Source organism: Hyperoodon ampullatus, assembly GCF_949752795.1.
Source record: "Hyperoodon ampullatus genome assembly, chromosome: X".
NCBI classification, from domain to species: domain Eukaryota; kingdom Metazoa; phylum Chordata; class Mammalia; order Artiodactyla; family Ziphiidae; genus Hyperoodon; species Hyperoodon ampullatus.
This window is the reverse complement of record NC_136913.1, coordinates 38,551,454-38,579,149: the sequence shown is the minus strand read 5'-3', so window position 1 is coordinate 38,579,149 and position 27,696 is coordinate 38,551,454. Positions and strand designations below refer to the sequence as shown.

Here is a 27,696-nt window from a genome sequence, read left to right as displayed (position 1 = left end):
TCTGACTACAGGAGTCTTAGTGAAAAGGATTGGGCTGGGAGTAGAGGCCTCCATGTAGCCAGCCTCTCTAGCAACTAAAAACAAGTAATAACAGACTTAACTTCCTCTTTTGATATAATCACCATATTGGCATATGAAGGAAATTCTGTAGACAACCATATATCTTGATTTTAGTAAGCCACTCGACATGTTTCTCACAAAATTTTTGTCAATAAGATGGAGGAATGTGAGCTAAGGATAGTATAATTGGGTAGTTTCATAGCTGGTTGGATGATTGTGTCCAAAAAGATTGTATAAAACCTTATGGGATGGCATACTATTCTGTTCAAAATTGTAATCAGTGACTTTGATTAGGGTCTCTCACAAGGTGGTAATCAAGGCGTTGGCCAGGGCTGAAGTCATTTTAAGGCTCTGCTCGGGATGGATCTGCTTCCAAGCTCACTCACATGGTTGTTGGAAGCACACTATCAGACTGAGGGCCTTAGTTCCTCATGTGCTGATGGCCCAAGACCTCCCTAGGTTCCTTGTCACTGGGCTTCTCTGTAGAGCAGCTCCATGGCAGCTGGCTTCATCAGGGCCAGGAAGCAAGAGCACAAGAGTAGGAACAAGACAGACGTCAGTCTTGTCACCTAATCTCTGAAATCACACACCATCACTTCTGCCATATTCTGTTAGTTAGAAATAAGTCACTAGATCCAGTCCACACACAAGGGGAAGGGATTACACAAGGATGTGAAGACCTGGAGGTGGTGATTACTGGGAGCCTTGTTAGAAGCTGCCCCCTACAGAGGGCTAGCTTAATACATTGAATATCTAGACCAAATTTTAAAATATTTTACAAGTTTGTAGCAAAGGAGCTGAAACAAAGAAGGTGAAATTTAAGACCAGTTAATGTAAACTCATTCATTCATATATATAAGTGCAAGATCACTATGAACTTAATTGTAACTGCTTATGTGAAAAAGATGTAAACAATTTAGTTAGTTGTTGCAACAGCTTTAAAAGCCTTGAATGGAACCTTCAGATACCTTAATTAGAAGTGTATAGTATTCAGAACCAAGCCATAGGCCCAGTGTGTTGTGTATTGCTCATTCTCCCTGGAGTGTTCCTAGTAAGCAGGACACTGGCATGCTTCCAGAAAGGGGTAGCCAGAGTGGGAAAGAGCCTAGAAATCCTGTCATAGAGTCACAGCCTTCAAAATCTTTGTCAGCAATCCTGCTAAAAGATGTTTGAAAACTGTGTACCTCCACACATATCTTTCAGTTGATATATACAAACTTTTATTGTAAGGATGTAATTTTTAGTGTTTTGTATATTTTTTAAAATATTTTTTCTTCAAAAATCTCGAGCTGTACCTTTATCTCATTCAATTTATGGAAAATGTCTGCTATGTGACCTAAATTGCAAAGCTAGTCATCATTGTCAAACTAGTCAGCCAAATCAGACTTGCTTTCTGTCAGAAAAAAATCTGACTTCATTTTTCAAATAAAATTAAAGTGTTAATAGACATCACTGTGACAATCATCTTACTATTGATTTCTAATTCTAAACTAGATAAGGTTTTGCCATGAATATATTGTCTGCATGAAGTAAGGTGGCTCTTCCCTTCCTTTACAAAGCTGTTTTGCTCTCACAGATGGCTCGCTCCCTCAGTAGCTTTGCATTCCCCCATTGTCTTTTTGAAATTAGGCAGGCTTCTCAGGATGGGTGAGCGGTTTGTCTTTTGAGATGGGTTCCTTCGAGTGGAGATACAGAAGAGAACTCAGCAGACCACAGACTTGTTTTCAGACAGACCAAATTATGGCAAATGTAGATATGGCTTAAATGCCTTAAAAATATCCTAATACATGTATCCCCTGGAAGGGCTTTGAGTACTCCCAGAGATACCCAAGTCCCACTTTGAAGACCACTTGGCATGGAAGAGCTATTGAAAAGATGGGGAGACTTTAGTTACCCAAGAATCTATTCATTTTCTTTTACCTCTATAAGAGTCCCCAGATCAGAAGCCCATGGCAGGTCATAATGGATGTCTTTAGTTCTTTGAAATATCGTCAAGTGTAAGAGGATTATGTATTTATTCAGTGTAGGGTGAGGAGCTGTAACTAGAATCAACAGGTGGCGGGTATGAATGAAGTGGCTGTCCACGAATGTAGCGGCTGTCTCACAGAGTCTGCCGTTCCTCACTAGAAATGCTCAAGCTAAAGGTGGATCCATCCAAAGGTCCTGAAGAAAAGGTTTTAATTTTGGACTAGAGAGAGCCTCTAATGTCCCTTCCAATTTTAAGATACTATAATTATTTTCATTTTATTCTTTATTCAAGAAATCTGTTTCTGTCCTTTTTTTTTTGCGGTATGCGGGCCTCTCACTGTTGTGGCCTCTCTCGTTGCGGAGCACAGGCTCCGGACTTGCAGGCTCAGCGGCCATGGCTCAGGGGCCCAGCCACTCCACGGCATGTGGGATCTTCCCGGACCGGGGCACGAACCTGCGTCCCCTGCATCCGCAGGCGGACTCTCAACCACTGCGCCACCAGGGAAGCCCTGTCCATATTTTTATTCACTGAGAAAACTAAAAACCAGCCATATACTATGAAGTAATGAGCACAGAAAGCCAAATTTAAAAATTTACCTAAATTTCACATTTGCTGTCTGTTTCAAAGGGGTCTAAGTGACAGTATAGTAGAGAGAAGATGATCCTTGGTGTCATAAAACTTGGGTTAGTATCCCACCTCTGTCACTTTTACTAATTATGTGACTTTGGCCATAATCTCTCTTTTTTTTTATTTTATTTATTTTTGGCTGTGTTGGGTCTTCGTTGCTGCGTGCAGGTTTTTTCTCTAGTTGCGGTGAGTGGGGACTGCTCTTCATTGCGGTGCGCAGGCCTCTCATTGCGGCGGCCTCTCTTGTTGCGGAGCACAGGCTCTAGGCGCACGGGCCTCAGCAGTTGTGGCTCGCAGGCTCTAGAGTGCAGGCCCAGTAGCTGTGGCGCACAGGCCCAGTTGCCCCACGGCATGTGGGATCTTCCCGGACCAGGGCTCGAACCTGTGTCCTCTGCGTTGACAGGTGGATTTCTAACCACTGCGCCACCAGGGAAGCCCTGGCCATATCTCTTAACTTTAAAATCTTCATAAGATTATGAAAACTAGATGAGAGAACTGTGTGAATTCACCTTATAAGGTGGTGACTTGCTCTACAGTGGTAAGGTATTGTTTCCAGTGGATTTAACAGCTTAGTTTTAGTTTCTCAATGTTGAATTATATGGGATTTTTTATATAGCTAATTTTGTATGATTCAGTTGTGATTGGAATAATTCATTGATGGCTATATATTGAGAATAAGACGTCATTAAAGTTGCATATTTACCAGCCCCCTAATCTCACTGTTAACCCAAATCACTAGAACATGGCTTCCTAGTTTTTAACCTTTTATTTTGGAAATTTTCAAATAAAAGAAAATAGTATAATGAACTTCAGTGTACCTATCACTGAGCTTCAATAGTTATCAATACTTTGCCATTCTTGTTCTATCTATCCTTTACTGTTGTCTTTTTTTTTTCTTGGCAATTTCTAAAGCAGTATCATTTCACCTATAAATACTCCTGTTTGTATTTATAAGGACTGTGTGTGTGTGTGTATAAAATACTATTATCATATCTAGCAAAATCAACAATAACTCCTTAGTATCATAGTGTCATAGTCAGTTAATGTTGCTTTCCCTGATTGAACATGAATTTTTAAAGGACCTATTTCTCAATTTAAAATTGTTATATTAGCTCTAGGAATCTGGAAGTAGATTATAAATTTATAAATTTATAAAGATTATAAATTGATAGTTAAAATAGTTATTTCTCAAAAGGGCTAGAAACAATATAGAAATATAAAATTGTTCTTTTGTATCATCCTTTTTTGTAAATTTACCTTGACAGTTGTCCTTGCCCTGTTTTTTGCATTCCCTTTGATTTCCTCAGTTTAAACAAATGAACAAACCCAAACCATACATTACTTTAAGATTTAAAGTCCTGTAGATCAAAGAGCAAAGCAGTAAGTTTGTGCATGTCTCCACCTACTGGCTAGGTAAGAGATTGCTTACATAGCTGCAGTGTAGACAAGGCTACACCAGAATTTTTCTGGCAGTAGATGTAATGACCCCTGGTATTCAGGGTCTCATTGCTCAGGTGATGGGTTATCTGGATCCTTTCCACAGTTTTCTAACATGACACCAATACAGAGTAGACAGGAAATGGAAAGCAAATGAGATAAGATCAGTTGACTTTGCTGTTTGTTGGCTGCTTGGAAATAGCTCTGATAATTTTGATGGAGAAAAGGCTAGACCAAACAATATATTTGGGTTATCAGTGAGTTTCTTATTATGGTATCCATATCTTTGTTTGCCACAGACTATCTATAACCAACTCTCCCTTTTCTTCCCTGAACTGAAGTCATGAAATTATATGGCTCAATCTTGTTGCTTATCATGTTAGCAAATCCTTAGAACTAGTCGATATAAATGATTTATAAGTTTAAAGCATACTCAAATACAGAGACAGAACCAAAATTTTAGCACTGGAAAAGATTAGAGCAGTAGATTTCAAAATTTAGCATTGGAAAATCCTGAGTAGAGCTCGTTAAACCAGCATGTACCCAGGCCCCACCCCCTAGATATTCAGTTTCAACAAATGTGGGTCCAGAAGTGAGAGGTCAAGAGATGATTGACCTTTAAAGTAGGGGTAATACTATTTCGAGACTATGTTGTCATTTTTCCCAACACACTCAGTAGTTTGTTACAAATCTGCATGTGTTTATACTATATCTATTGCTTTGGGATTATACTTAAATTAGGACTAGTCTGTAGCGGTTTGCTGTTATTTTTAAAAATAAACATTTAAAACGTAGGTTCAATTTTAAAGACAGGGCTGTGTCATGTCACACACACACACACACACACACACACACACACTGCACCCCACCAAAAATTAAATGTTTATTTGTCATGTCACACACACACACACACACACTCTGCACCCCACCAAAAATTAAATGTTTATTTCTAAGTCATACATCAAAGCTTATGTTCAGTAATGTCTGATACTTGAGTTAAGCTGAAAATCCTAAATTGGCTGGCCAAGAAATTTTAATTACCTTATTATAGAATGATTACATATACCACAGGGAGACTATACAGTAATTAAATATGGTCTTAAAACATTTCTGACATGAAAACAATAGTTTGTATCTTTTAAAATAATATTAACGGTTTGTATTTTTGAAGCTCACAAAGGAGATAGACTGAAAGCTCTTTATTTAAATTTTATTATTATTATTATTTTTGCGGTACGCGGGCCTCTCACTGTTGTGGCCTCTCCCGTTGCGGAGCACAGGCTCCGGACGCGCAGGCTCAGCGGCCATGGCTCACGGGCCCAGCCGCTCCACGGCATGTGGGATCTTCCCAGACCGGGGCACGAACCCGTGTCCCCTGCATTGGCAGGCGGACTCTCAACCACTGCGCCACCAGGGAAGCCCCTCAAATTTTATTTTAAAAATTTTATTTTTAGTCTGGTGTTTATGCTCAGGGAAGGGAATGTTTGTGGAATTCATTTATACTGATAGAGTAGAACTGATTACTATTTACCAGCAAATTTGCCACTTAAGAGAAAATATATTTGTTTCATATCAAGCAAGAAAAATCTGGACTATAGCATTTTAATTTATATGAACATTTGTACATATTTTTATAACTTATTTTATCTATTTTGATTTTTTGTTTTTATGGGTAATGATAGAAATTGCTATTCATTCATTCAGCACATTTATTGAATGCCTTCTTAAGTGCTGGGTAATAGGAAATGGTTGGGAAATACTCTTTGGTCCTAGTAAACATTAGAAACTTGATATGGTAATTCAGTAAGCTAAGATACAAGAAAGGACCTAGCTGAGTGACTGTGTAGGCCTTTGATAAATGCTAGTTGAAAGAAAACAACTTCTGTGTCATTAACTTTTTAAAATTAAACATTTCTCTTGACTTAGGTTTACCACTATACTAAATGTTCAGTTGCATTTTAGTTTTAAGAACTATGTGTCAGGGATACCCAAGACCATTCCTAGGTCTGATGATTCATTACGAGGACTCACAGGACTCAGCATATAGGCATATTCACAGCTATGATTTATTAATAGCTAAAGGGTATAAAGCAAAATCAGCAAAAGGAGAAGGTGCATGAATTGAAGTCCAGGGACAACGAGGCACAAGCTTCCAAGGGTCTTCTGCCAGCAAACATTTGTGACAACACATGTGAGATATTGTCTATCAGGGAAGCTCATTAGAGACTCAGCATGCAGGGTTTTTGTTGGGGGCTTGTCATGTAAGCACCCTCTGCCTGGTGCATACCAAATTCCAGAGTCCCAGAAAGAAAGCGGGTGTTCAGGATAAATCATATTGTTTGCACAAGCAGTTTAGACACAGTGAGCCACTCTTTTCAGTTAGGAGGGGAGGAACCCCTCCAAGTTCCCAGATGCCAATCAAAAGCCAACCTTGTAGGCGGGCCTTGCAAGCCTTTTGAGAGATAATAGTTAGGCCTGGTTAAATAGTTAAATAGTTAACTCTTTTCTGCACAAACTAAAGTAGAGATCAACAGGAGAAGGGTTTGAGTTAATAAACTCCTGGATCTGCAAACAAAATATACTTACCTATAAAGATAATTGCAGAGTTTGGGGTTTTAAAAAAACTTTTAAGTGTAATTACTGTATCATTTTGATATCTATTGGGGAAAAAATGTAGGTGTCCCAATTTTTGTATAAAACAAATCCTAGATTGAGATGTTACAGTGTAGAATAGATTTTAAGCTTTGAATACTTTAGGAAACAAACTGCATTCTGACTATCTTAGAAATGTATTTGAAGTTGTCAGTCTCGTAATTTTTTTGTATATGAAAGCTCCTCTTCAACCACTAAAATAATTTTGAATAAATTTATGTATATATAAAATAGGAAGAAAAGTCAGTTAACTTTCTGTTATTTAAAAGAAGTAGTTCATTTAAAATGAAAATTATAAGTTGTTTTTAGTGTAATATACATTCTTTGTACAAATTTAGAAACTATGGAAAATTATAATGACAAAAATAATACCATTTGCAAAAGGTACTCAGAGCGAGCATTTCAGAACGTTTCCTTCTATGTATACTCATGATCACAGTTGCACTAAATTGAGATCATTTTATATATGCAATTTTGTATCCTGATTCGTTTAACTTAATAATTTTAAGCATTTTATTATACCATTAAATACTTTTTAGATACAACATTTTAATGACTGCATTAAGATGTCTGAACTATATGCATGTGCCATATTTAATATTTTCCCTAAAGTTGGACATTTACACTGTTTTCTGTTTTCTGTATTAGAAATAATGTTATGATTAATAATATTCTTGTACATAGTTACTTGTGCTCACCCCCTGATTGCCTATTTTCTCAAGATAAGTTTTTAGGAGTAGAATTACTGGATATTAGAATTAGTGTATGAATGCATACAAACACCTACATCACCCATAGATTTAACCTTTTTTAATAGAATATATTACATTTAGAAAAATGCATACACAGAACTATACAAACATAAAGAATTATTGTAAACAGCCACGTACAACCCAGGTCAAGAAATTTAAAAACTGCCAGCACCTCAACAGCCCTCGAATTCCCCTTTCTGATCATAACCCCCTGCCTCTCTCAGAATTAACTTTAATCTGGACTTCACTTCCATGTTTTTATATCTATACTATCTAAATAGGTATCCCTGAATAGTGTAATTCAGTGTTTTCTATCTTTTTAATCTTTACTTACATGGAATCATAGAGTATACACGTTTTTTGGCCTGTGAGAATATCCAGGTTAGTTTGATCTCCTTCACTTTATTGCTATATAGCGTTAGTGAGCAAACATTCACAAGTTATTTATTCATGTAAATGTTAATATGTATTTGGGTTGTTTCCAGATTTGGCCATTTGAACAATACTGTTGTAAACAATCTTGTACCTGTATCCTGGTGCACCTAAGTAAACGTTCATATAGGGTGTAGACCTAGGAGTGGAATTAATAGGTTTCAGAGTATGTACAGCTTCAGTTTTCCTAGATAGTACCAAGCTATTTTCTAAAGTAGATGTATAAACTGACCCTTTACCAATGGTATATGCCTCTCTAAGGTGATCCAAGTCCTAGTTTTCCTGTCACTGCCCCTGTTTAAAATACTGTTGTTTGTCCTTATTCACAGTGCCTTCCTTTTATTCTCATGATTAATTACTACCTATGTTACACACCCTTGCTAATACTTGGCATTGTTGGAATTTTTGCCAGTTGGTGTGTAGTAGAATCTCCTTGTAGTTTTTCCCGATTATTCTTCCCTAATTGCCATTTAGTGACCTATCTCTTCATTCTTGTAATGGTATATTTTGATTAACAGAAGTTTGTGATTTTAATATAGTCTAATTTATCATTTTTTAATTTTATGGCCAGTGTTTTTGTATTTTGTTTAAGAAATATTTACTCCCCTGAGATTATGAAGATATTCTCCTATGTTTTATCATCCATCTGGAATTGATTTGGGGTATACTGTGAGGTAGCAGTCTAGTTTCATTTCTTTCCATATGGATATTCAATAGTCTCAGCACAATTACTGAAAACACTGCTCTGCAGTACCACTTTTGCCATAAATCAGGCATCTGTATAGGTGTGATTGTTCTGGGCTCTATTCTGGTCCCTTGGCCTATTTGCCCGGCATTGTGCTGTTGTCTTATTTACTATGACTTTACAGTAAGCCCTGGTAACTGGTAGAGCAGGGTCTTCCACTTTGTTCTTCTTCAGACATGTCTTGAGAGCTGTACTTGTCTTTGCATTTTCCATATACATTTTAGAATCAAGTTGTCAATTTACACACACACACACACACACACACACACACACACACTTAAAAAACTGTTGGGATTTTGCCTTGAATTATTATATCAAATCTTAATAGCAACTTGAGAATAACTGACAGACTTATTGAGTCTTCCACTTTAGGAACATGGTATCTGTCTTCCCATTTATTTAGGTCTTTGATGTCTTTCAATAAAGTTTTATACTTTTCTCCATAGAAGTTGTGTACATTTTTTGTTAGATTCTTAGGTATTTGCTTTTAAAAGTAGATCAGTCTGGGGCTTCCCTAGCCATCCAGTGATTAAGACTCCACGCTCCCAATGCAGGGGGCACAGGTTTGATCCCTGGTCGGGAAACTTAAGATCCCGTATGCTGCATGGCACAGCCAAAAAAAAAAAGGTAGATCAGTCTCTCTCTTTCTCTCTTTCCCTCCTTCTTTGTATTGACATATACTCCTATTCGTCAAGCTTCATCAGTTCCAATAATTTATCTATAGAACTGTTTGGATTTTCTGCATCATATCATCTGTGCATGAGGAGGATTTTGTTTATTCCTTTCTAATTCTTTTACATTTTATTTCTTTCTCTAGCCTTTACTGCAGTGGATAAAATATCCAGAATAATGGTGATAGCAAATCTTTGTTTATTTCTGATCTTAGAGTTTGCTAAGCATAAATGGATGGTGAATTTTATCAAATGCTTTTTTTCTGTGTATATTGAAATGATCATATGAGTTTCTTCTTTACTCTGTTAATGCAATGAATTTCATTGATCCTTTGGTTAACCACACTTGGTCATGACGTATAATCCTTATAATCCTTTTTATATATTGCTAGATTTGGTTTGCTTATATTTTGTTTAGACTTTTTACATCCATATTTGTGGGAAGATTATACTATAATTTTCTTGTACTATCCATATCAGGTTTTTATATGTAGATTATGCTAGACTCATAAAATGAATTGAGGAGTATTCTCTGTTTGTTGTTTCTCTTATGTGATTGGTAGAGCTCACTTATAAACCCATCCAGGCCAGACTTTCTTATAAGAAGGGTTTTCATTTCCGATTCAGTTTCTTAAATATTTATAGGAATATTCAGGTTTTCCAGTTATTACTCTGTCACTTTTGGTGAATTGTATTTTTCTAGGAATGAGTGCATTTTATCTAAACTTTAAACAATTTTGTCATAAAGGGGTTCATACTATCTCTACAGGATCTTTTTCATTCTTGATACTAGCAATTTATGCCTTTTTTTTCTGTCTCAGCCTTGCCAGATATTTACCAGTTTTATCAGTCTTTTAAACAATGACTTTTAGCTTTGTAAATCCTTTTTTTTGTGTGTTTATTTTCTATTTCAGTAATTTCTGTTTGTTGTTATTTCCATCCTTCTACTTTGGGTTTAATTTTCTAGGATTTATTTCCTTTTTAAATTTCAACTTTCTTGTATCCTTGGGTTTTAGATGCATCTCTTGTTAAACACATACAGTTGTTCTTTTATTCTAGACTCTCAATCTTTGTCTTTTAATTGGAGCATTTATTCCATTTAATTTTATTTTAGTATATTTTGATTGACATTGTGGTCTTATGTGCTTTCTATTTATACCACCTATTACATGTTTCTTCACCTTCCCTGATTTATTTGGATCAGTTGAATATTTTTTAATCATTTCATTTTTCTTCTATTAATTTGGAAGTTTTAGCACCCTTTGCTGAGTGTGTACCCCAGAAATTACAGTATGCCTCCCTAATTCATCAAATCCTAATATTGATACCATTACTGTCTTCCTGAACAGTACAAGCACTGTAGAACACATTAATTCCATATAATGCAACCTTGACTTATAGGCTATTGTTTTCATGTATTTAAATTATATTTGTGTGTATAAATGCATGTTACATGTATTTACATCACTCCAAGTTATATTATTATTTTTATTCATTTAGATTTACCTACACACATCCCTTCTCTGTTATTTATTCTTTCAGCATCTCTAAGGTTTTATCTGGATTCATTTTCCTTGTGTCAGTCTGCTGGGTGCGAACTCCATTTGTTTCAGAATTTCCTTAGATTCCCTTTAATGTTGAGGGATATTCACTGAGTGGAGAATTCTAGGCTGGCATTTTCTTTACATTAGATACCATTCTACTGTCTTCTGGCTTCCATTGATATTAAGAATTCAGCTAGCAGTCTGTCACTTTTCTCTGAGAGTAGTCTGTCTTTATTTTTCAGGTTATTGAAAAAATGTTTTATTCATCTTTTGTTTTCTGTAGTTTTCTCTGTGATGTGGGGTGTGTATGTGTGTTTTAATCCTGCCTTAGGTTTTTAGGTCTCTTGAATCAGTGTATTGATATTATTTATAGTTAGGGAATATTCTCAGCCATTATCTCTTCAGATATTGCCTCTGCCTTTTTCTTTCTCTCATCACCTTTGTGACCCAATTAAGTGTAGATATAGGCATACCTTATGGTATTCTCTATATTTTCTACCTTCTTTTCTGAATTTTGTGTTTTTCCTTTTAAAATCTATATTTTTTTCTCTTTTTTTGCAAAAAAAATTCAAGCTCAGCTTTTATGTTCTGGGACACAGTAAACTTCATTATTTAATAATCTATGTTGGATAATCTCAGTATATGAAATCCCTGTTTGTCTTTATTGTCTGTCATTTTTGCTGGTTCTTGGTCAAAATATCTTACCCCTTTATGTACCTGATTCATTTTGACTGTGTGCTAGAAGTTATTTTGAAAATTATTGGCGTTGAATGATACTTTCTTCCTCTAGAGAGAACTTTAATTTGCTCTTACTAGGCATCTTTAAGCAGTAGCAGTCTGGGACTATCTTAATCAAGGTTCAAGGCTTAGATTTTCAGGGCCATTCAGAGAGAAAGCCAGACTGCAAGTATGTGAAGGGGCTGATCACTTCCGGTTCACCGCTAGCTCTTTAGGGTCCTAGCTCAACGTTGGAGAGAAGTTTATGATATTACCCTGAATTCTGACTTTTTCCCCCTTAGAGATCTGCTGTATAAGCAAATGTCCCCAGGACAAGAAGGACTCTGATCCTTGGCTTTACCTCTCTGAGTTCCCATTCTTTAGCCAGTATTCCTGACAATTTGGTTAGTACTTTGATGCTTTCAGGAAGTTTTTTTATCCAACCTTTCTGCTGTCTTCACTGAGACACATCACCTATCAGAAGTCTAGCCAATAGAGTTAAAACTCCTTTTACATAGTGTCATGTTATTCTTCATAAAGATTGTACCAATTTATATTCAAACCAGTGGTAGATGAGAGCATTCATGTTTACATTTTGATAGGTCAGAATGACATTTTGGTTTAATTTGCATTTATTTTGTTGCTAGTGTGGTCAAATATTTTAAATGTATGTTTACCCATTTCTTTTTCATCTGTTCACTTTCTTCAGTTTTTTGTCATTTTGTAAGAATTCTTTATTTACTAAGGATATTTACCTTTTTCATGTATTTGCAAATATTTTGCCAAAATTTGCCTGTTTAATTTTATTTACATTATTGGACTTTTTTGTATATTGACTTTTTTAAATATGCAGAAGTTTAAAATTCTGTCAGAGAAAGAAGTTACAAATAAGCAAGAATGAAGGCTAGAATGAACCCTGTGGTGCTGGATTAGAGTTGGAGGTGGTGGAATGACAACATATTTAGTTTAATATGTGTACACACACACATATGTATAGATATGTGTTTGCATGTATATATACATATGTACTTATATGTACATACAGGTAGATACAGAAATAAATATAGATACATGTGAATGGGTTAGTACACATACATACGTTTCTGCCACTGAGAGGGCCTTAGAAGCAGCTACGCTGAAGTAGTAATGAGCAAGCCCACACCCACATATTCATTTATAAATACATTCTCTAATAGAAGGAACTGAGGCTCTTTAGAGAAATTATTATTCTGGGACTGGGGCAGAGAAGATACAAGTAAGCCTGGAGCATTTTACAGTGCCTGGAAGTAAGGAAGTGCTCAAAAAACAAAAAGATGGGGACATGTGAAAAGGTCACAGGAACCAACCTGAAAGAGCTCCCAGTGGCCAAAACTGGAACAATTTGGGCAACAAAATAAATAGCATAGTACTAGACTATAACCCAAGGTATAAATTAAGTATATATGAGCCCATACCAATATAAAGAAATTATTGAACAAATAAATAAATGGGAAAGAAGAGACAAACCTTCCTTACAGAAGAATTCAAAATAATATATGTAGATAATCCCCTCCCACCTTAAGGGTAGACTGGACTTAGTGACCCCGCTTTTGAAGAACAGAGCATAGAAAGGGGAACATAGTAAGTTTACAGTGGAGAAACCTGGCTGACCCCTCTTAACCAAAGAATCAAGTTAACATCACTGATGATAAGTCATGTGGATATCACGTGCCCCCTGAGGTGGTGTTCTGAGAAGGACACTTCACCTCTGTGGTAGCCTTCCCCCAAAACCCACAACAGTCATCTAAAAATGAAAAAAAACTTCAGAACAAAGAAAGTACGTTAGTCAACAAACCGTGAAGTCCAAATACAATCTGGAGTTGAGTTAATAGTAATGCACCAGTATTACTCTCTTAGTTTTGACATGTTTACTGTAGTTGCCTAAGATGTTAACATTAGGGGAAGTTGAGTGAGGGGTATACAGGAACTCTCTGTACCATCTTTGCAATTTTTTTGTAAATCTAAAGTTATTAGAAACTAAAAAGTTTTCTTCGATCATAATTAAACAAGCAAACATGAAACTATGAGTTTACACCACTATTTCCAGTTTAAAGTAACAATTATGGATTTTTATTTAGTGAGACATTTATTAGATAATAAGGAATTGTTAAAGTCTTTAGTGTATGATTTTATAATTTTAGTTATTTTACAAAAAGAGTTTCTACATTTTGGAGATAAGTACTGAAATATTTATGCATAAAGCCTGGGATTTGCTTCAGAATCAGGTGAGGGGTGAGCAGTGGGTACTGGGTTGAAGTATAGGTAAAATAGGATTAGCCAGTGAGTTGTTAATTGTTGGAGCAGGGTAATGGATATATGAGCCTTCATTACTCTACACTTTCTACTTTTGAAATTTTCCATAATATAAAGTTTTTCAAAAGCAAGAAAGAAATTACAGTTTTTACTTAGTTTCTTTAATTTTTAAATTATTTTTTAAATTGAGGTATAGTTGATATAAAATAATATGTAAGTTACAGGTATACAGTATAGCGATTCAGAACTTTTAACGGTTGTACTCCATTTGTAATTATTATAAAACATTGCCTGTATTCCCTGTGCTGTATGATATATCCTTGTAGCTTATTTATTTTATAACATAATAGTTTGTACTTCTTAGTCCCCTACCCCTTGCCCCCACCCCTCCCCACTGGTAACCACAAGTTTGTTTCTCTATTTATATCTGTGAGTCTGTTTCTTTTTTGTTATATTCACTCCTTTGTTTTATTTTTTAGATTCCATATATAAGTCACATCATGTCTTTCTCTGACTTATTTCACTTAACATAATACCATAATATTTAGCATAATTTAGTAAAATTTTACTTAATTTTTAAAATTTTATATTTGTACTTTTCACTGAAAATCGGGGTTTCTTGCCACATTAACATACTTGCTTCCTCCTACTAGTCTAAATAGATAATAAAAGTAAGACTACTGAATACAGATTAGGATTTCTTAGCCCTCCTTTTCATCCTTAGAGTGTATCCCCGTAGGGATGCACAATCAAAACACTGGATTTTAAAGTCACTTAAATAACTGTTCTCTTTGTGGTTATGCCACAAGCTTGACCTAGAGTTAGGTTTAGAGATCCTTGTATTGGATAGATGTTGCCCAGTTTCTCCCAACATTAACATTTTGCAAAACTAGTATGATATCACAACCAGGGTATTGCACTGATATACTCTCCTGATCTTACTCATATATCTGCATCAATTTAATTTTAGGGATTGCCTCTTATTTCTTCTTGATTTAATTTTGTTTTTAGATTATGAAAAACATATACATGATTGGAAAGTCAAACTTATGAATAGGGTTCATTCAGAAAGGTCTGGCTTGCATCCCTGTCCCCATTCACTTCCCACCTTAGAGGAAGTTATTTTGTAAAATTAGTTTTAATTTTATTTTTCACTATTTCTGTTTGAAAATATAAGAAAATATGTATATATTTATGTTTTTGTACCACCCCCTTCTTACACAGTCTTATATACTCTCTTCTAAACTTTGATAATTTTTAATTTAACAATATGAAAATACCAGCGATCTCTCCGTAGCAATGTGTAGACATCTCCTTCATTCCTATTTATACCTGGTTAGTACTCCATTATGGATATAGAATTATTAAGCCAGTTCCCTATTGATGGACATTTGGATCATTTCCAGTCTTCTTCTTTTACATTAATAACCTTATGCATACATCATTTCATACTGTTGTTAGTGCCAGATTCCTTCCATAAATGTTGTACCACTTTGCACTCCTACCAGCATTGTATGAGAATTGTAGACTTTAAATTGTAATCTAAAGAACTGAACTAATCTCTCAGTCATATTAATTAGTAAATATCTTATTTCATTCTAAAACTGACCTTACATGTATAAATCTAGACAGAGTTATAGATAAATTCTGTTTTATTTTTATGGCCTTAGTCCATATCTGTGGACTTGACCAGAATGCTGTTAAGTAGAGTGGATTTCATATCATTGTGAGGTAACTGGCCCCAAGAGAATTTTTTGGCACTTCTTGGTTCCATCCTTCACTAAACTCCCTTATTCCTCAATCAATATCCAGTGCTCATGCTATGCATGAGCTCAGTTCTGAGATATGCTCCCTATATGCTCTCTTGGTATCTCTTTGCTCCCATTTGGTATCCCTATCTGGTAGCTCATTTCCTTAGTGAGAGAGATAGAGAGTGAAATATTAAAGGACACATGGAGAGGCCTGTACTATTGTCCTAACTCTGTCACCAACTTTATCCATTTAGTAATTTTTGTTTCTTAATGCCTTTTAAGAGATATAGCTAGAAGCTCAGGACAGAGATGGATGGACATGGAAACAATTATAATGAGAGGGACGAAGAGAGGAAAGAAGAGAAAGACCCTCATAGAGGAGACAATACTGAGGTTTGAAGGATGACCAGGAGTTTGCCAAGTGGTAATGGCAGGGACAAAACTATACAAAAGTTGTAAAGATACAGGAATCTCATGAAATGTAAAGAAAGGAAACAGCATGAAGTCAGGCCTCATAAGAACGAGAAGGAAAAACCTCAGGAAACGGGTCACTACTCCCTTCATCCCTTGGGGTTTTGCATCTACTTTGTTCTGGAAAGACCAGCTTGCCCTGTTTACTCAAGGACTTGCACATAGCCCCAAACAGGCGCCCCAGTCCCCAAGTCTGCATGACCTGAAAGGCCAAGTATTTCCTTCTGCTTCTCTTACTTGACATTCCAGACAGAGAGAATAAGAGCATATGAATGAATGAGTGAATGAATTTATCTGATTATCTCAGTTTCCTCCTTCTCTTCTAAAACCCTGAGTATCCTAAGGTATTGACTTGACCCCCCCTATGGATAACCTCCTTTTGAATCTGGGATCTGTTCCATGTCCAGCCAGGGCAAATAAAAGCCCACTTCTGTTTCCATGCTTGGGCTAGGGTTCTCAGTGGAAGAGTTTAATAGTGTAGGAGAGGCAAATTGACTGTATGAGTGGGAAAGGAGGTAAGCATTATAGGCAAGGCAAAGAGCATGTGGAATGGCCAGAAATCTGACTCGGCTTATATGATTGGGGAACTATTAATAATAGTGGGCTGTTACTTTGGAACAAGGTACAAGATGAGAGAATGACTGTAGATGAGCTTGGACATGTAATAATAAAAACCTCTGGTGATGTGTGTAACTGCACTGCTACACTTTATACTTGTTTATTGTCTGTTAATTCCTCTCAACAACCCACTAAGGTTACTTACTAAACCCATTTTACAGATGAGAAAACTGCAGCTTAGGAGGTTGTGGCTTGCTCAAGGTCACAAAGTTGGTGTGCTGCAGCCAGGATTCCAACCTAGGCAGTTTGACTCTAGAGCCCTCACTCTTAATTGCTCTGATATGTCTAGGGTTTTTGCTGCCATGTTAAGGATTTTAATACATCCATTCACAAGTGTTTATTGAGTGCCTACAATGTGCCAGGCACTGTTTTAGGTGCTGGGGATTTAACGGTGAGTAATTCAAAGTCTATGCCGACATGAAACTTATATTCTAGTGGAAGAGACAAACTAACAGTAAATGTGTGGTAATAATAGCCAGTAATGATAAGTGCTATGAAGAACAGGGGCCACGTAAGGGATAGAGAGTGATGAGGATGCTACTTCAGATAGGGTGTTCACAGAAGCCCTTTCTGAGGAGGTGACATTTGATCAGACTTTAAAGTTTATTCTGTAGGTGGTAGAGAACATAGATATAATTTTACCAAGGTAATAATATAATCGGATTTGTATACTATAGAGAGACCCCTAGACTCCATATGAAAAATGTGGTAGAGGGTCGAAATTAAAGTCAGTAAAGAATTCCAGCCAAGATGGGATTTTGGAGTTCAACTTCTTCATTGTAACAGAGACTGAGAGCCCCTTAGGGGAAGGGAACTGGAGTCTAGCTCACCACATGAAATTCAGGGAAGAGACAGAGATGCTCAGCCTTAAACAGTGGCTAAGAAAAGCTCTAGCCATCATATATAAAGAGATAGCTCAGGGGACCGAAAAAGAAAAACAAAAACAAGAAATCCCCACTTAAGATTAGTGTTCAAATGAAATTTTCAAAGCACACAAGGAAAACCTAACATCCTGAAACAAACTCAATATAGGAAATTTGGTGTAAAGGAAATGGAAATAATAGGAAAATCTGAAAGGGACTTCAAAGTCCTCAAAAAGACAAAGAGAACAGGTAGCATTCATAGAACGAGAGGCTGTTCTATTTGGTAAATGTTGAAAAATCCTTCAGAGAGCATGTGCATGTGTGTGTGTGTGTGCACTGTATGTCTGTGTTTGGAATCAATACGGCCAAGTCAAAAGATGGTATTGAAGAACCAACATAGAACAAATCACAGTTAAACAGAGACAGTAAGTATGAAAGAGAAGCTAAGAGTCATGGAAGCCACATTGAGAAGATCCAACATACACAAATTCATACAGAATTCCAGAAGTAAAATGTAGAGGGAATGATGGAAGAGGGGAGACCTTACTCAAAAAGGTAATAGTCCAAAACTTTCCCAAATTGAAGAAAGACCTTTAGAGAGAAATAAGGTTTGGGGAAGAAAATTACTCATTTACTTTTGGATCATCCGAGTCTGTGGTGACTGTGGGACACCTACCTGGTGATGTATGGTACACAGCTGCCCATATGAATCTGGCCCCCAGGAGAAGAATCTGGGCTTGAGGTGAAGTTGAGGAGTCATAACCATTAGAACAGGGCCCATTTCGCCTCTTGGCACCTCAGTTTCTACCCTACCAATTTGTGAGAATGAAATGAAATGTGGGAGTATTCTGATAATCAAAACACTAGATAGTCTTACCATGACCTTCACTGTCATTGTCATAAATTCTGTTTATTACAGAGCCTCAGGATTAGAGGTTAAGAGCCAGGATTCTGGAGCCAGATTGCTTAGGTTCAAATCCCGACTCTGCTACTTTCTAACTGTGTGACCTTGGACAAGTTATATAATAAAATTTGTCTTAAGCCTCAGTTTCCTCATCTGTACCTGTCTCTTTGTGTTGTTATGAGGGTTAAATAAGTTATTACATGTAAAGCTCTTAAAATGGTACTTGGTGTGTAGTTAAATGCTCAGTAAATCTTTGTTGTTAGCTATTAACATATCTGCATTTAACAGGAACCTTCAGTATCTTATTCCAGAGGAGTGACTGATGTGAAAATCATAGTTTATGAGGATAATAAATTTAGGTATCTGTGTCTTCCTGTAATACTCAAAGGATCTTTCTAGTTAACTGCTGACTTTTATTTGTCCGCATACAGAGTTTTGTTGCTGTTTGCAAATTGGCCGTGATGTTATTTGAACAGTCAATAATTCCATTTTCTTTCTTTGTCATGTTTGAAACTTGGAAATAATTCATGGGCATATGGAATCTTCTCGTGAGGGCATAGTAATTGTTCCATTTTTCTTGCTAAATTAGAACAATTTAATCTTGGGCAGACACCTATGATTATGCCTCTGTTTTTGTTTATATCTCTAGTTTTATAAGTACCAACATTAACATTTTCATGTTAGCTAGGAACTTGCCTAGAAGTAAGAATTATACCAGCCAGTTTGATTTCAGAGTACAAATGGTGGTAAAATGAAAACAAAATCAATAATTAACTGTGTGATTTTTTAATCCCTGGTGTGTTTGCTCAAGATGGGATCGTTTTCCAAATTAGCCCACCTTCCTCATCTGCAAAACCACATCAGAGTGTGGCACGATTATTTACAGTTCTTTAGATGTTCTGAGACAGATGAACAGAGGACATGCCAGAAGTAGAACTGTCAAAGAATGACCCCGAATCCTTGCATTCCACAAATGGCTAGAAGGAACATGTTGCGGTTTTCATATCTACATCACTTGAAGGTGTGCTCCCTCCTATAGGCCAGGACCTTTACTGCTATTGGTTGCAGGGACTGCATTGAGGAACCGGCCTCCAAATGAAGAGAAGGCTTTAAGGAGCAAGAGGGAGAACTGTATTTCTAGAGAGAAGAGGTGGAAAGAAGAGCTAGAGAGACTTACAAAGAATCATAAATATATTCCCCCATACCAGAGTTATAGGAACTTATGCAGGATAGAAAGTCAACTGATGCAATGATTATGATTCATTTGGTTTTGAGCGGCAGAGGTTCTATCTTGACTCTCACCTGTGAAAGTAAGTAGGACTAGATCAGAGGTCTAATTTTTTTTTTCTAGAATTAATGAAGTTAAAAGATCTGGGGAGGACTTCCCTGGTGGCGCAGTGGTTGGGAATCTGCCTGCCAAGGCAGGGGACACAGGTTCGAGCCCTGGTCTGGGAAGATCACACGTGCCGCGGAGCAACGAGCCTCTGCGCCACAGTTACTGAGCCTGCGCTCTAGAGCCCACGCACCACAGTGAAGAGTGCTCGCTGTAACTAAAGAAAGCTCGCACGCGGCAACGAAGACCCAGTGCAGCCAAAAATAAATTTAAAAAAATAAATTAAGAAAAAGATCTGGGGAGAGTAGGCAGGATAGAAAAGAGAGAAGTTCGAGTACCTGGGTCTTTGGATACTTTGCCCTGTGCAAACATAACGGGGGCCATATAGTAACCAGTGTCTTAGATGAACTCTGTAGACCTCATGCTGGGAGCAGAAACAAGGGTACTTTGGAAACTTAGTTCCTCCCTAGCACCATGAAACCCTGTCTGTCTCCTGGTCATACGGAAAAGAAAGCACAGATGAGATTCTCTTCACTTGTGAGGATTTGCAGTAATTTTTTAAAAGCCTCTTAAAGAAGTAGAATATCACTGTCCTTTCAACAAACCACAAAAGTCTATGTTTAGAGCAAGGGAAAAGTATAACCTCCTCCTTCAAAAAGGTGAGCAGGAAGGATGGGGTTATACAGGGGGCTGAGAGTCAAGAAGCTGAGGTTCTAGTCCCAACTGCCATGAATTAGCTACTGACCTAAAGCAAGTCTTTCAATTAAACTTCCAGTTGTAAAATTCTGTGATATGACTCATCATGATTTCTGGCTGGAGGCCCTCCCCCTCTTGGTTTTTCCTTCAGAGCTTTAACTGAAAGAGGAAGAAAGTGTGTGTGTATGTGAATGTTGAAGGTTGGGGAGGTAGGTATTTAGTAGTGAGGATTAGTGAGAATGCTGAGGGCTAACAGTAAAATTCTTACCTAGTAAACAGAACAGAGTTTGTTGCTCACAACTGCCTTCCTTTCTTTTCTGGGAATTTCAGAAAACCACACAGAGGGGCATGCTGCGCCTGTCTTAGGATCATTTGCTATCACTTGTAGCTGGAGTTTCCTCATCCACTAGGAGGCACCATTGTCAAACAGCATTGATAAGGGGTCAAGAAAATGGTGACAAATCAACCTTTGATAACTAGACAAGGCATTAGAACAATACTCAATTTTTAAAACTTGATCAACAATATCTTATACTACATTTCAGTTTTAGAAGTGGCAAATTCCTTCAAGCCAGTCCTTTTTCAAAGAATCAGAATTCCGTGGGGGTATTAAGAGACTTTAGAAATTACTAAGTTAAATCCCATCATTTTACTGAGGACTCATTGTCAACACAGAACGGTTAAGTTGCATGAGCTAGGTCCCACAGGCAGCTAAACGTAGACTTGAGAACATAACCCATATGTAGGGGTCATTTCTCATTGGTTTTGGCTGTCCAGTGTCTGAAACCTCTTATGGTATTTGAAGAATCTCCCATCTTAAAGAGTCTTGAGGGAGGACAAAGCCCACCTTCTACTACAGAAGCTAAAAATGCCAGGTATTTGCTCTCCTTGGCAGTTAGGATATGGGAATATGACATGGGTTTCATGAGTCAGACACATCCACTCATGATGTAATAGCTAGTGACAAAAAACAAGGACCATGTGGAACTCTCAGGTAATAGCAGGTACAATTACTGGGATAGTTGTAGTAGCACTCTGGATGGTTTCCAATGTCTAACATTAACAGAGACAGTGGTGGAAGCTGCTGCAGCTGTTGTAGAACAGCTGCAGTGGTACCCTTGTCAGATCAGTTCATGGTTTTATTTCTGACTGCATAGCACCAGTCTTGGTATTATAGGCCTCCTTACCACTCTGTGAGCAATCCAGTGTCCTATTAATAAACTCCTTGTCTGCTTAAATCAGCCAGAGTTGGTTTCTGTTTCTTGTAACTAAGAACCTTAATTGACCCAGCATTAAAGAATAAGAATGAGTAGAGGAGGCGGTGGCAGAAGACACCATTCTAAGAAGGGAAGTCAGTGGTCTTGTTACATAGTTGTAAAATCTGTGGTTGGACCGGCACCTCTTGTGCGTTGGGATATCAGTCATGGCATAGGAAGGCTGTAAGGTTAGGCATGGAGCTGGGGGTGGGGCCAAGGGCCGGATATCCCAAGATGCCATGTTCTGGTAAGGAAATCTGAGGAACCCAAGAATTCTTAATAGAACCTAACCTTCTAGGTCCTTATGAATCAAAGATTAGAACATATTTAGCAGTTTGTAATTTTGATGTATAACTTTTAAATATTTAGACATATGGTACCATGGGCTTCCATTGGTACACTTGTCTCAGGCCCTACAAATGCTCCAGATGGGCCTAAACTAAGGGAGGTCACTGGTAGCATGTGAGCCAAAACAACTTTGAATCTGTACCCTGCTGGTCCCAGGCAGAGTTGTGAGGTAGAACAATTTGTGTGATGTGCTCTCTCTTCCCTCTTGATGACCATGACCTTTCCCTTACTTTGGTGCTCTGTCTTCTTGTGTCTGCTCATCCTCAGTTGAAGACCTTCTTGGTGCATTCATTCCTTCAAGCAGCTGTGAGAAATCCCCTTCAGATGTTACCTAATCTGCAGCACCCACCAGTGGTAGTCTTCTTTTTAGACACTACTAAACATTCAGACCCACAAAATACCACAGGACACCCTTGGCATCCGATCCACTTAGAAGGATACAGGACAAGAAATACTGCTTGCCAGCCAGGCAGTGCCAGGCATTCCTCTTCAAAGGAGTCCTTTCAGCAGGGCATACAATAAAGTACAGTAAATATAATAGGGAAAAGAAGGATTTTTAAGTAGTGTTGAGAAAACTAATTAGCAATTCAGAAGTCAATTTAGACCAGTTCCCCCAAAACAGAAAACCACAGACAGAATAGAGTTTATATAAACAAGTCAAATCATAGGAAAGCTAGCAAAAAATAAAATTATTTAACAGATCTTCGGAGAGCTTTTATAACTTCAAAGGACTGAGATTCACAAAGGAAAACATCAATAGATTTAACTAAAATTGAAAAAATTAGAAAATTAATTTGCTTCAATATTGACATAAAAGGGTTACATTTTATATGGGTTACTGAACACTGCTAAAGAGAGTTCACGCCAATGGAAGGGAAGGTATTAAGCTTCATATACAAATGGGCAAGGACAAGAATATACAGTTCCCACCAAAAGAAATACAACTGGTACATAGGCATACGGGGATATTCTCCGTCATTTTAATGTATTTGACAATAAATCAAAATTGCTTTATCAAGCAATTCCCGTTGCAATGCACACCCCCCTTCTCCATTGAAAAGGTGAAGGTTTCTGTCTACTTCCATATTACAGTTAACAAGCCTGTGTAAATACCTTCTCTGGTCCCTTTGTGTTCATACTGAAAGAATATGACTGTACCTCATTTTCAAAATAGGTGGGAGAGGAAGGCTTAGCTGAAATTATGACCCCGTGAATATTTCCACAGTCTACCCCAAACCCACCTAACATGTTGACTCATTTCCTAGTGCTCCAGGCCTTATTGTTTGCTTGTCGGAGGAAACGCCTTGAGGTGCTGCTCTCCTCTAAACTACCTTGTAGTCTCCACCACGCCCCTATTCTCTCGCTTTCTCTTATCCTCACGGCTCCTCTTCTCCCTTTCCCCTGTACTTTTCTTCAAGACCCATCTCAAAGGCTGCTTACTCCATGAAGACTGTCTGAATCCCTCCAAGATATGCCCTTTCCTTCCATTGGAACTCTAATATGCACTGTTCTAACTCCTCTGCAAAATGGCGTAGTTTAGATGGGGGAAGGGTTAGAAAAAAAAAAAAGGTCATGTGTCCATGACTCCTCTCTCTCTCTTTCAGAAATGAATTCACCACCAAGTATATTTAAATATTCATCAATATGTGGGATATTATGCTGAGATAAAAGGCCTGTTTATGCCCTCACGTTACTTATAGTCAAATTGTACAAACCAGTCAGGTCTGTACCTGACTGTATCCGTGATACAGGTCTGTATCCATGAAATAAATAATAATAACTGGTAGTATAGGTTTAAATGACCATAGAGAGGCACAGATTCTTAGGGCCCTAAGAGATCAGTGGAGGAAACATTTGGGAGCTGGAACAGGCAGGCTGGCTTGTATAAAGTTGATGAAGAGCATTAAAGTAAGTGTAGGAGAGAGGTCGAAAAGTGGAGAGAGGACATTCCTAGCAGGGCCATAAAGAGAGTAAAAGTATTGGGAAAAGATGATGGGACATTTGTGAAGCATCAAGACAGTACCACAAGCAAAGCCCTGAATTAGAAGAAAATAAAGAAGAATTAAAGTTGTGGTTTTTTCTAATCAATAAAGATTGATTTGTATATGCAAGGATTAAAGTATTTATCAGCAAACTTATTAAGTATAGAGAATTCATTTAAACCATATCAACAGTACAGTATTTACATGTATCATCTGGGAAGATGGGGATGGAGGCGCTGCATTTTGAAGATTCCCCCTAGGTGGTTCTGGAGCATGGGGCCCCCATAACACCATGAAAATGCATTTGTTATACAGAGCCCTCCCTTATACTATGATTTTACCTTCTTAGCTGTAATCTCTTAGCTTGCATTAAGTGACTCAGAGCCTTGAACAGAAGTTAGAAGTTTCCCTCTTTGTGAACTGAACATTTGGAGGGGCGGGGGGCAATGATTCATAGACTCTAAAGTCAGACTTGCCTGAGTTTGAATCCTGGCTCTGCCATTTACTAGCTATTTGATGTCTTGGGCAAGTTACTTAACATTTGCTGTTTCTCAGTTTTCTCATAAGTAAAATAGGGGTGGTAACAATACCTACCCCATAGACTTCTTATAACTATTAAATGAAGTAAAGCATGTAAAGCACTTAGAAAATACCTCTCACATAGTAAGCACTCAATAAATGCTAGCTTTATTTATTACAAAGTAAGATTATTTCTGTTTTTGAACTATATATAAATCATACTATGTTGTGCAATGTCTGCTTCTTTTACTCTTTAGGATTTAGCCAAATTCCTTTGTGTATGCATAGTTAATTTCTTTTGATTGCCGTTTAGTAGTCTATTTTGTGACTATACCAGTATTTTATCTATTCTACTACCAATGGACATTTGGGTTGTTGACACCTAGTGATTATTGTGAACAATGCTGCTGTGAACATTCAGGTACACATCTCCTGGTCCACATAAGCACACATTTATTTGAAGAGACTGTCTTTGCCCAGTACTCTGCAGTTACCTTTTTGTCATAAATCAAGCATCCATATTTATATATGGATCTGTTTCTAGGCTTGCTGTTATGTTCTACTGTCCTGTTTGTCCTAGTGTCAATAGCATACAGCTTTAATTACTATGCTTTATATTACAAAACTTTGAAGACAAGTAGAGCAAATCTTCCCACCTTATTATTCTCCCAAAATATCTTAGATCTTCTTTTCCTTTTGCAATTCCATATACAATTTAGATTCTGCTCAGCAGTTTCTATAGTATCTGTTGGGATTTTGATTGGAATTCCATTGAATTTATGCTTTAATTTGGGAAAGATGGGCCATTTACAATACTGAGTTTTCCAGTCTGTGAACAGGATAATTTTCTCTCCATTTATTTTAGTTGTTTAATTTCTCCTAAAAAATATCATACTTTCCTCCCTAGAGGTCCTGTACATCTTTTTATTATATTTGTTTCTACGCTCTTTAAAAAAATTCTTTAAAATTTTCATTTGGTTTATGATAATGATTTTGCTAAATTCTGATTAATTTTAATTTTACCTTAGATTATTTTGAATGTTCTGTATATAGTTATACCATATATAAATAATGACAGTTTGTTTCTTCCTTTTCAATTCTTATACATTTCATTTCTTTATGTTGCCCTTACTGCACTGCCTAGAGCCTGCACAATATTGTTTTTTTTTTACATCTTTATTGGAGTATAATTGCTTAACAATGGTGTGTTAGTTTCTGCTTTATAACATAATGAATCAGTTATACATATACATATGTTTCCATATCCCGTCCCTCTTGCGTCTCCCTCCCACCCTCCCTATCCCACCCCTCCAGGCGGTCACAAAGCACCGAGCTGATCTCCCTGTGCTATGCGGCTGCTTCCCACTAGCTATCTACCTTATGTTTGGTAGTGTATATATGTCCATGCCTTTCTTTCGCTTTGTCACAGCTTACCCTTCCCCCTCCCCATATCCTCAAGTCCATTCTCTAGTATGTCTGTGTCTTTATTCCTGTCTTACCCCTAGGTTCTTCATGACATTTTTTTTTTTAATTCCATATATATGTGTCAGCATACAGTATTTGTCTTTCTCTTTCTGACTTACTTCACTCTGTATGACAGACTCTAGGTCCATCCACCTCATTACAAATAGCTCAATTTCATTTCTTTTATGGCTGAGTAATATTCCATTGTATATATGTGCCACATCTTCTTTATCCATTCATCCGATGATGGACACTTAGGTTGTTTCCGTCTCTGGGCTGTTGTAAATAGAGCTGCAGTGAACATTTTGGTACATGACTCGCTTTTTTTTTTTTTATAGTAAACATTTTTTTTTATTAGTTTCTGCTTTATAACAAAGTGAATCAGTCATACATATACATCTGTTCCCACATCCCTTCCCTCATGCATCTCCCTCCCTCCCACCCTCCCCTTTTGAATTATGGTTTTCTCAGGGTATATGCCCAGTAGTGGGATTGCTGGGTCATATGGTAGTTCTATTTGTAGTTTTTTCAGGAACCTCCATACTGTTCTCCATAGTGGCTGTACCAATTCACATTCCCACCAGCAGTGCAAGAGTGTTCCCTTTTCTCCACACCCTCTCCAGCATTTATTGTTTCTAGATTTTTTGATGATGGCCATTCTGACTGGTGTGAGATGATATCTCATTGTAGTTTTGATTTGCATTTCTCTAATGAGTAAAGATGTTGAGCATCCTTTCATGTGTTTGTTGGCAGTCTGTATATCTTCTGTGGAGAAATGTCTATTTAGGTCTTCTGCCCATTTTGGGATTGGATTGTTTGTTTTTTTGTTATTGAGCTGCATGAGCTGCTTATAAATTTTGGAGATTAATCCTTTGTCAGTTGCTTCATTTGCAAATATTTTCTCCCATTCTGAGGGTTGTCTTTTGGTCTTGTTTATGGTTTCCTTTGCTGTGCAAAAGCTTTTAAGTTTCATTAGGTCCCATGGGTTTATTTTTGTCTTTATTTCCATTTCTCTAGGAGTTGGGTCAAAAAGGATCTTGCTGTGATTTATGTCATAGAGTGTTCTGCCTCTGTTTTCCTCTAAGAGTTTGATAGTGTCTGGCCTTACATTTAGGTCTTTAATCCATTTTGAGCTTATTTTTGTGTATGGTGTTAGGGAGTGATCTAATCTCATACTTTTACATGTCCCTATCCAGTTTTCCCAGCACCACTTATTGAAGAGGCTGTCCTTTCTCCACTGTACATTCCTGCCTCCTTTATCAAAGATAAGGTGACCATATGTGCGTGGGTTTATCTCTGGGCTTTCTATCCTGTTCCATTGATCTATCTTTCTGTTTTTGTGCCAGTACCATACTGTCTTGATTACTGTAGCTTTGTAATATAGTCTGAAGTCAGGGAGCCTGATTCCTCCAGCTCCATTTTTCGTTCTCAAGATTGCTTTGGCTATTCGGGGTCTTTTGTGTTTCCATACAAATTGTGAAATTTTTTGTTCTAGTTCTGTGAAAAATGCCAGTGGTAGTTTGATAAGGATTGCATTGAACCTGTAGATTGCTTTGGGTAGTAGAGCCATTTTCACAATGTTGATTCTTCCAA

At 37.3% G+C, this 27,696-nt stretch overlaps 1 protein-coding gene across 6 annotated transcripts in view; it reads left to right on the top strand.

Annotated features, from left to right (window-relative positions):
* Positions 1-27,696, top strand: part of CASK (calcium/calmodulin dependent serine protein kinase) — a gene marked incomplete at both ends in the record, with an annotated part of 397,099 nt that overhangs the window by 155,459 nt on the left and 213,944 nt on the right. The window lies entirely within an intron of this gene.